The following is a 6,104-nucleotide window of genomic DNA, read 5'->3' as shown; positions in this document are numbered from 1 at the left end:
CATTGTCCTGACCAGAGCCCGTCGGCTATTGGCTGTCTCCGGGGACACGTCATCAAGGATTGAAACAGCGCGCAAATCTGAATGTGTGTGGAAGCCGGGCAAAGAGGCTGAGGCGGGAGAGGCAGAGGCAGAGGCAGCAGCTGCTACGGGAAAGCGAGCTCTATGGTGTGTGTGCATGTGTCTAACCCGAGCCGGCCCCACGCCGGAGCGGCCGCCGGAGCGGCGCAGGCCTGACTCCTCCACAAGAGTCTCCAACTCCTCAGGCAAAACAGACACCCACAGGCCTCCCCCCCCTCCCTACCCCAAACTCACTCGTCAAGCGGCTGAGATAAGAGACCCCAGAATTTTAGCAGACCTTCAAAAGTGAGGGCGACAGTCTAAGGCAGCGTCCCCTGAAAAGTGGGGCTCCTTCCAGTGCACAGCGGTGAAGGCAGCAAGATTGGGGCCCCTTAACACCACGTGGCTACATTACACTAGATCTCTGCAAAAGCAGGGCTTTTCCTGTAAGAAAGTGACATGATCCGGTTGGCTGGTTTTAGAATGCCCCTTTTTCTGGGCTCATAAGCCGTAACGTCAGGCTTGCTGAGCAGCTGAAATCTTGACTCACAGCACAGGCATTTGGTTTCACCCTTTTTGTTGGTTTGATCGAGTTTCACGGCGTGTCTAGAACTTTTTATTTAAATACAAAGCACTGTCTTAACTTCCTGGAAATCGAATAATTATTCCATGTAATTAAAGCACAGCTATTTCGTTTTGATATGGGGCACTCCGGCAGGAAATGTTTGCAAGGGCTTGCTAGAATTAGCAAATTCATTAAGGACCACGTTTTTAACTGTTTGGCTATTTTATTTGACTTGGTGTGGATTACTGTTATAATCAAACGAATCCTTGTGATGCTATCTCTCCCTCCCATCACACCACTTAGTGCATCCATGTACTTGCTCTAGGATTACAGGAGCTGTAGAGATATGGTTACCTAGAGGTCTAGATGGAGGCACAGAGTTCGTACACCCAAATCCACAGGCTGTATGTACTTTCTCTAGCTTACCAAGCTGGCTGGTAGTTACAGATGCATTTATTATGTTGTGTCCATAAAGAAAATGTGATAGCTATATCAGTCAGTTCTGAAGACCATACACAAATATCAGTGCTTTATGAAACCATTATCTAGTCCTCCTTAGCCTGAGCAGACCACACCCCTATTCAGTTGTAACAGACTTCCCCTTTGTCACCCTCTAATGCTATGATTATACACTTTTAAATCCAGCAGCCAATCCCCCCTGATGTAATAGATCAGTGATTTTCAACCTTTTTCATCTCGTGGCACACATAAACCAATTACTAAAATTCTGGGACACACCAAAAAATATATTTTTTGCTGATCAGGCAAAAAAAATGGTATAATTTTGATCCATTCACACCAGACAGCTATTGATGTGTTGGCTGTTGTCATTTTTTTTTTTTAATTTTACAATCTATGGGAAAAGAGGTCAGTGTCCTGACTAAATAGTCAGGTATTGCATGTTTTAAAAATTCTTGCTGTGCATGGGTTGAAAATCACTTTAACACAGCAAAATTAATCACTTTATTATTTTTTATTTTTTATATCCACTCTAAGCATCCATAACCTAATGTATTTGCTCTAATTTCTAAAGCTGTTGAGAATCAGCTTAACTAACCTTTCCTGACCTATGATTTTAATGTTTATTTCTTTTTTAAAATACATGATTAGAATCAGGGATTATAGTCTTGATGAACAGATAATGCACAACACATACACATGGAAAAGTGTATAATATTGAAGGATATATAAAATATTATAAGGCACACTCAGTGTAAAAAGTAAACATCTAAAGTTAACTTTTATATTGTCACTTTCACATTATATTGTACATTGGATTTACAGTGGCCCAAGCACACACTTCACTAATTGTCTACAATAGCTTACTTCTTCCTGCTAGTGTAACAACATGAGAGCAACAGACCCACACAGATTTCTATTTCAGCCGGATGGTATGATGAGTAATAAATACTGGATTTAAACAGACCTGGGTTCAAACCCCAGCTCTACTACTAACTAGCTATATGATCTTAGGCAAGGGTTTTTTTTAACCTCTTTGTGCTTCAATTCCCCCATGTATAAAGTGATCATAGTGTTGTTATAAAGATTAAAATTTTTTTCAAAGATTTGAAATTGTTATGCAGATCCCTTCAAACCCATGACTTGGAAAACCTCAAATGCTGTTAACATTGAATTTTTCCTCATACTTTTACATGACAGCAGTAGTTGCAAAACTAATTAAGCTTTTTCTTTTTTAAATTCTGGCCTCAGCAGTGGCTGGTGTGGCTCAGTAGGTTGAGTGCCTGCGAAGTGTAGGTCTGCAGATTGAAAGGTTGCTGGTTTGATTCCCAGTCAGGGCACATGCCTGGGTTGTGGGCCAGATCCCCAGCTGGGGGTATGCGAGAGGCAACCAGTTCTCTAGAGGCAAACGTTTCTCTCACACATCAACGTTTTTCTTCCTCCCTTTCTCCCCCTCTTTCCCTCTCTCTAGAAATGAATATACAAAAATCTAAAAAAAAAAATTAAAACAAGGAAAAATACATTCTGGCCTCAAACAGCACTAATTTTCATCCAGTGTAGTGATGGTGCCTTTATTTATTCCCAAATGTAACAGAGGCCATGTCAGAGAGAAGAATATAAAAACCTTCCTTATGGGCACATTATTTCTCATATTTGTTTTTCCATAATAAAGTCAGGGAGGGACATAAAAAGGAAAGAAACTTTTTTAAAAACCCAGCAACTTCTAGCTCTAGTCCCATAAATTTGATGTCCACTTATTTATGATATTAGACCCTTTCCTTCTTCAAAATGAATCAGTAGCCACAAATCTGGCATGTATTTTACTTAAGAGTTATTGGGTGTTTTATCCCAAATTACAGAGTTGTTTAATTCAGAAAGCCTGAACACTCTCTCCCATGCCAAGTTAGCCAAATGAATTATAGATCTTCATTAATATAGTTTATGTCCTTAAAGCCTGCCTTTTATCCCTCTGGGGTAGGTGAAGTGCCTCCCTTCTGTGATCCTATAATATTTGGTGTATTAATTACTGTGCTCACAATTGCAATTATCCAGTTATGTATCTGTTTGTCCCACTGCACTGCACCCCTTATAGGCATGGACCCTGTCTTATCTTTGTTTCCTAAGCACCTCGCAGGGTGCGTGACCTATAGCAGGCTTAAATAAAGTCTGTTGAATAAATGAATTAAAAGGTGAAAGAGTACTTATTGAAATTATTGCTTTAATCTTCCTCTTCCATCTTGAGAGATAAGCATTGGGGTCTTTAAATCAGAAAGTAGGTAAACAGAATAATAATTAATAAGTAAATGTTACGATACAACATTGAAGATACATACCAATTGCACCTCATTCTTATAACTTAAAGAGAGGAAGACAGAATTGGGAGCCTCAGAGGATCTCAAATATAGACAAACACTGAAATTTTTATTTTTTATTTTTATTTATTTATTTATTTATTTATTATTAAAAAAATTTTTATTGATTATGCTATTACAGTTGTCCCATTTCCCGCCCCCCTCACTCCACTCCCTCCCACATTTGCCCCCTATAGTTCATGTCCATGGGTCATACTCATAAGTTCTTTGGCTTCTACATTTCCTACACTATTCTTACCCTCCCCCTGTCTATTTTCCACCTATCATCTCTGCTACTTTTTCTCTGTACCTTTCCCCCCCTCCCCCTCCCACTCCGCTATTGACAACCCTCCATGTGATCTCCATCTCTATGGTTCTGTTCCTGTTCTAGTTGTTTTCCTAGTTTGCTCTTGTTTTTGTTTTAGGTGTGGTCGTTAATAACTGTGAATTTGCTGTCATTTTTACTGTTCCTATTATTTTATCTTCTCTTTCTTGGATAAGTCCCTTTAACATTTCATATAATAAGGGCTTGGTGATGATGAACTTCTTTAACTTGACCTTATCTGAGAAGCACTTTATCTGCCCTTCCATTCTAAATGATAGCTTTGCTGGATACAGTAATCTTGGATGTAGGCCCTTGCCTTTCATGACTTGGAATACTTCTTGCCAGCCCCTTCTTGCCTGGAAGGTCTCTTTGGAGAAATCAGCTGACAGTCTTATGGGAACTCCTTTGTAGGTAACTGTGTCCTTTTCTCTTGCTGCTTCTAAGATTCTCTCCTTCTGTTTCATCTTGGGGAATGTAATTATGATGTGCCTTGGTGTGTTCCTCCTTAGGTCCAGCTTCTTTGGGACTCTCTGAGCTTCCTGGACTTCCTGGAAGTCTATTTCCTTTGCCAGACTGGGGAAGTTCTCCTTCATTATTTGTTCAAATAAGTTTTCAATTTTTTGTTCTTCCTCTTCTCCTTCTGGCACCCCTATAATTCAGATGTTGGAACATTTCAAGATGTCCTGGATTCCTAAGCCTCTCCTCATTTTTCCGAATTCTTGTTTCTTCATTCTTTTCTGATTGGATGTTTCTTTCTTCCTTCTGGGCCACACTGTTGATTTGAGTCCCAGTTTCCTTTGCATCACTATTGGTTGCCTGTACATTTTCCTTTGTTTCTCTTAGCATAGGCTTCCTTTTTTCATCTAGTTTTCAAACAGATTCAACCAATTCTGTGAGCATCTTGATAACCAGTGTTTTGAACTGTGCATCTGATAAGTTGGCTATCTCTTCCTCACTTAGTTTTATTTTTTCTGGAGCTTTGAAGTGTTCTGTCATTTGGGCCATTTTTTTTTTGGTCTTGGCGTGTCTGTTACTTAAAGGGGCGGAGCCTTAGGTGTTTCCCGGGGCCAGGTAACACTGGTCGCTGCACTGTGATGCTGTACTTGGGGGAGAGGCCAAGAGGGAGCAATGGCTTCTGCTCCACTCTCCACCGGACCTCAATCTTTCACTCCGCTACCCACAATCAAACTGGGCCCCTCTGGTGCTGGTTCCCGAGTGGGTGGGCTTGTGCAATGACCTCTCCTGTGAGGCTGGGAGTCTCTCCTGATGCCGCCCCAACTCCCATGGGCGTTTTCAATCAGAGGTTTGAGGCTTTATTTCCCTGTGCTGGAGCCCTGGGTTGTGTGGTCTGCTTTGCTCCCCGCCATTTGTCCGGTTTATCTGTGTGCAAATGTGGGACTGCCGGGTGCTACCTGCCGCTCTGCCTGCCCCATTCTCCGCCACTCTGAGTCCGGCCCTCTTGGTTTATCTGCGCGAATGCGGGGCCGCAGGGTCTGCTAGTGGTCAGACTGCCTGCCCCGTTTGTCCCACACTCCGCCAGTCTCGGTCCCACCACGGCCACTCGAGTCCTCTCCACCCGGCTGCCCATCTCCGCCCCTCCTACTGGTCTGGATGAATGTTTATTTTTTATTTCCTTGGTTTCGGACTTCCTTGCCGTTCGATTTTCTGTCAGTTCTGGTTGTGAGAGGAGGCACAGTGTGTCCACCTACGCCGCCATCTTGGTTCTAAACACTGAAATTTTTAGTATTTACCAGTTCCCAATGAGTCAAAGATTATTCCTTGTTGGATACACTGAACTACAGCAAGCCAAATAAGAATTTATCACAGAGACTACCAGAATGTCTGCCCAAAGGTTGCTTCCAACAGGCCTTTGGAATTTAACTCTAATGTAAAAAATAAATACAAAACACTGATGGGGCTGTAAGTCTTTGGCTAAGGGATATTGATTCTTCCCATTGCAATCAATCCTAAAGTCCATCTATGTGAATTCTCTTGTTTCTCCTTCTCAAAAAGGGCCAGTTTTGGAAAAAGATAGAAAGAGTAAGCCAAAATGTCTGACGAGGGCAATCATACTTAAAACGTTTTTTGTTTTTTTTTTAGGATGCTGAAAATAAAGGAGAGAGGAATTCAGGAAGAGAAAAGAGCAAAGGTTTGTGAACTCTCACTACAAAATAGGACAGCGAGTTCCAACGCTGCCAAAACTATGCTCAGTTTCTCCAACTCTGAGGGCCGTGATACCTTACCTAACTTGTGAGGATGTTACAGAACCAAATGGAAAGGCACCAGAGGCAGAGGGCAGAGAGGCAGTGTTCTATTTGTCAGTGTGTGGAGAAGGGAAACCTTGTCC

This window comes from Desmodus rotundus, chromosome 3 (assembly GCF_022682495.2).
Source record: "Desmodus rotundus isolate HL8 chromosome 3, HLdesRot8A.1, whole genome shotgun sequence".
Taxonomy (NCBI): Eukaryota; Metazoa; Chordata; class Mammalia; order Chiroptera; family Phyllostomidae; genus Desmodus; species Desmodus rotundus.
This window is presented reverse-complemented; position numbering follows the sequence as displayed.